Raw genomic sequence first — 3,283 nt, 5'->3', positions numbered from 1 at the left:
TCCCAACCATGTAACACGATTGGGACCTACTTAAAAAAGAAATTGTGTGATTGACTAGTTTGCTGCCCGAGTACTATTTATCAGCTAAAGTTTGGATTCTGCTATTGTTTCTACAATGACATTTGGTATGAGGCAAAGTCCTTGGATTAAAATAAATACTTAGTGAAAAATTAAAGAAACGAAACCCCTCCATGCTGCTGTTGGTGTGTGCAAGGTGAAAGGCTGAATGACCCAAAGGACAGATTTCACACACAGGAGGTGGGGCCGAAAGACACTCCTTGAGAGGAGGTGGGGCTGCGTGCCTTGCGTGAGAGGAGGCGGTGCTGAGTGCCCTGCGTGGCAGGAGGCGGGGCCGCGTGCCCTGCGTGACAGGAGGAGGGGCCGCGTGCCCTTCATGACAGGAGGTGGGGCCCGCCTATCCTTCCTGAGAAGGCCGGGGGCGGGGGGGGTTACACCACCCCAAGTGATAAGAGACAGACAAGCCGTGCCCTGAGTGAGAAAAGGCAGGGCCCCTTGCCCAGTCTGAGAGGAGGGGCGCTGCATGCCGTGCGTGACAGGAGGAGGGTCCCTGTGCCCTGTGTCACAGGAGGAGGGGCCATGTGCCTTGCGTGACAGGAGGGGTGTTGTCTGCTTTGCGTGACAGGAGGAGGGGCCACGTGCCCTGCGTGACAGGAGGAGGGGCTGGGTGCCGTGCATCACAGGACTGGGGCTTCGTGCCTTGCGTGACAGGAGGCTGGGCTGCATCCCCTCCCTGAGAGGAGGCGGGGCTGTGTGACAGGAGGAGGGACTGCGTCCAGTGCGTGAGAGGAGGCGGTGCTGCGTGCCCTGCGTGACAGGAGGAGGGGCCGCGGGCCCTTCATAACAGGAGGTGGGGCCCGCCCAGCCTTCCTGAGAAGTGGGGGTGGGCCACACCACCTCACGTGATAAGAGACAGACAAGCTGTGCCCTGAGTGAGAAAATGCAGGGCCCCTTGCCCAGCCTGAGAGGAGGGGCGCTGCATGCCCTGCGTGAGAGGAGGAAGGGCCATGTGCTCTGTGTGACAGGAAGAGGGGCCGTGTGCATTGCGTGAGAGGGGCTCCGTGCCCTGTGTGACATAAGGAGAGGCAGCATGCCTTGCGTGACAGGAGGAGGGGCCATGTGCCCTGCATGACAGGAGGGGTGTTGCCTGCTTTGCGTGACAAGAGGAGGAGCCATGTGCCCTGCCTGAGAGGAGGGGCTGCATGCCCTCCGTGACAGGAGGAGATGCTGCGTGCCCTGCGTGACAGAAGCAGGGGCCACGTGCCCTGCATGGGAGGAGGCGGTCCCCTAGGTTTTTTTCTAGAATCTTTATAGTTTTGCATTTTAAGTCTGAGGACTATTTTGAGTGAATTTTTTGTGGCAGTTGTAAAGTTCATGTCTACACTTATTTCATTACATATTTTCCACTTAATTCTTCCTGCCCTCACCCTTTTTCTAGAAGAGAAAGGGTCGCAAGCCGCATCTCACTTTGACTTTCCAAATCCTGGCACTGAATACTCTAACTCGGACTTTAACTGGTTCGGCGGCATGGCCAGGAGAGGGCGCTTGCGATCTCACTGTGAGCTCTGAGGGGCGCTGTGCGGATGATGGGCAGCAGGGGGCGGAGTGCGCATGGTGTCCTGTAGTACCACGCCTGGCGTGAGAGGAGGCGGGGCCGCTAGGCCCAGGGTGAAGGGGGCGGGGCCGAGAAGTGCAGCGTGCAGAAAGTGGGGCTGCTGCGCCCTGCATGAAAGGAGGAGGGGCGCAACATGCCTTGCGTGTGAGGAGGCGGGGCTGCGTTCTGTGCGTCAGGGGAGGGGGGCCGCCTCCTTGCCCTGCGTGAGAGGAGGGGCACTGCGTGCCCTGCTTGTCAGGAGGCGGGGCTGCGTGCCCTGCATGTTAGGAGGTGGGGCTGCGTGCCCTGCGTGTGAGGAGGCGGGGCTGCGTGCCCTGCGTCAGAGGAGGTGGCACTATGTGCCCTGCTTGACATGAGGCGGGGCCACGTGCCCTGCGTCAGGGGAAGCGGGGCCACGTGCCCTGCTTGAGAGGAGGGGCGCTGCGTGCCCTGCGTGAGAGGAGGCAGGGCCACGTGCCCTGCGTGAGATGAGGGGCGCTACGTGCCCTGCGTGAGAGGAGGCGGGGCCGCCGCTCCCTTCATCAGAGGCCGCAGCTTCACTCTATTAGTGCAGACGCGCAGGTGCCATGTCTCCTGGAACTACTGCGTCCCTGCCAGTGATTCAGACCTTCCTGTTCCCAGACCAGAGGCCCCAAGAGCGAGTGAGGCCTGCCCATCCCCAGACCTGAAGCTATAGTGACTGAGACCTTCCTGTAGCCAGACCTGAGGCCCCGAGGGTGAGTGACATCTTCCTGTCCCAGCCCCTTGGGCACCGCCTTCCTGTCCACAGCCACTTGCCAAGGGGCAGCTGGTCTTCAGAGACCCGGGAGGGGTTCCTGTGGAAATTTGGAAATGGGGAACCCACAGTTTCCTCCACACCGGGGTCCCCCAGCCCAGGACGTGGTGGCCACAGGTGTGACGACCACGTGGTGGCCTCTCCACGCTGATGTGGTATCAGACTCTCACCCTGGCGCTTGGTTGCACCGCTGTGCTGAGCTGGACATGGGTCTCGCTCAGCCTCTGTGAGGGAGTTTGGCGTCCTCTCTGCCTTACTGACACGGTGTTGATGTGGTTGTTTATAAATGTAGTTTCTTTCCAATAATTTCATACTTCCAGGGAACGTTCAATCGCAGCACAGAGTACTCATTGTCCTGCCTTCAGAGTCCCCAGCGTCATTGCTGTGAGAGATTTTTTACTTCACAGTAAGTACTCGCGTGTGTTTTACCATGTGTTTTACGGCAGCAACACTCTCCCAGGTGACCACCATTAACCTCCAAATCAGGAAATACACATTTCTCCGTGACAGTCCAATCCGCTAGGCCTACTTCACTGCCTTCCCCAACTGGGAGAAAAATGTATCTTTCCCTTTGGTTGCAGTTTTCTTTTTCTGGAACTGTTTCTGAGACTGTCCCTTGGTCTCCCAGCCCTAGCAGATCTAAAGAGCAGAGATGACTCCAAGGTGGGTCTTGGAAGTGTTTGATTGAGTTTGAGACCACTTTGTGTAGTATGGCCATCTTAAAACATATTAAGTCTCCAGTCCATGACCATGGAGTGTCTTTACGTTTATTTAGATTTCTTACAATTTTTTTCGGTAATATTTGGTAATTTCCACATACAGGTGTTGCCCCTTGGTTAATTTTTTCCCTAAGCGGATTATTTTTGTTGATGTTA

At 57.2% G+C, this 3,283-nt stretch overlaps 1 long non-coding RNA gene across 2 annotated transcripts in view; it reads left to right on the top strand.

Moving 5' to 3' along the window:
* Positions 1–2,288, top strand: part of LOC105818532 — a 15,950-nt gene extending 13,662 nt beyond the window's left edge. For both annotated transcript variants that reach the window (XR_001137892.1, XR_001137889.1), the window contains one exon: positions 2,260–2,288. This is a non-coding gene — a long non-coding RNA (uncharacterized LOC105818532). The remainder of the gene's footprint in view (positions 1–2,259) is intronic.
* Positions 2,289–3,283: the final 995 nt, after the last annotated feature.

The sequence above is a fragment of the Propithecus coquereli genome, unplaced genomic scaffold (assembly GCF_000956105.1).
Source record: "Propithecus coquereli isolate 6110/MARCELLA unplaced genomic scaffold, Pcoq_1.0 Scaffold442, whole genome shotgun sequence".
Lineage (NCBI taxonomy): Eukaryota > Metazoa > Chordata > Mammalia > Primates > Indriidae > Propithecus > Propithecus coquereli.
This window is presented reverse-complemented; position numbering and strand designations above follow the sequence as displayed.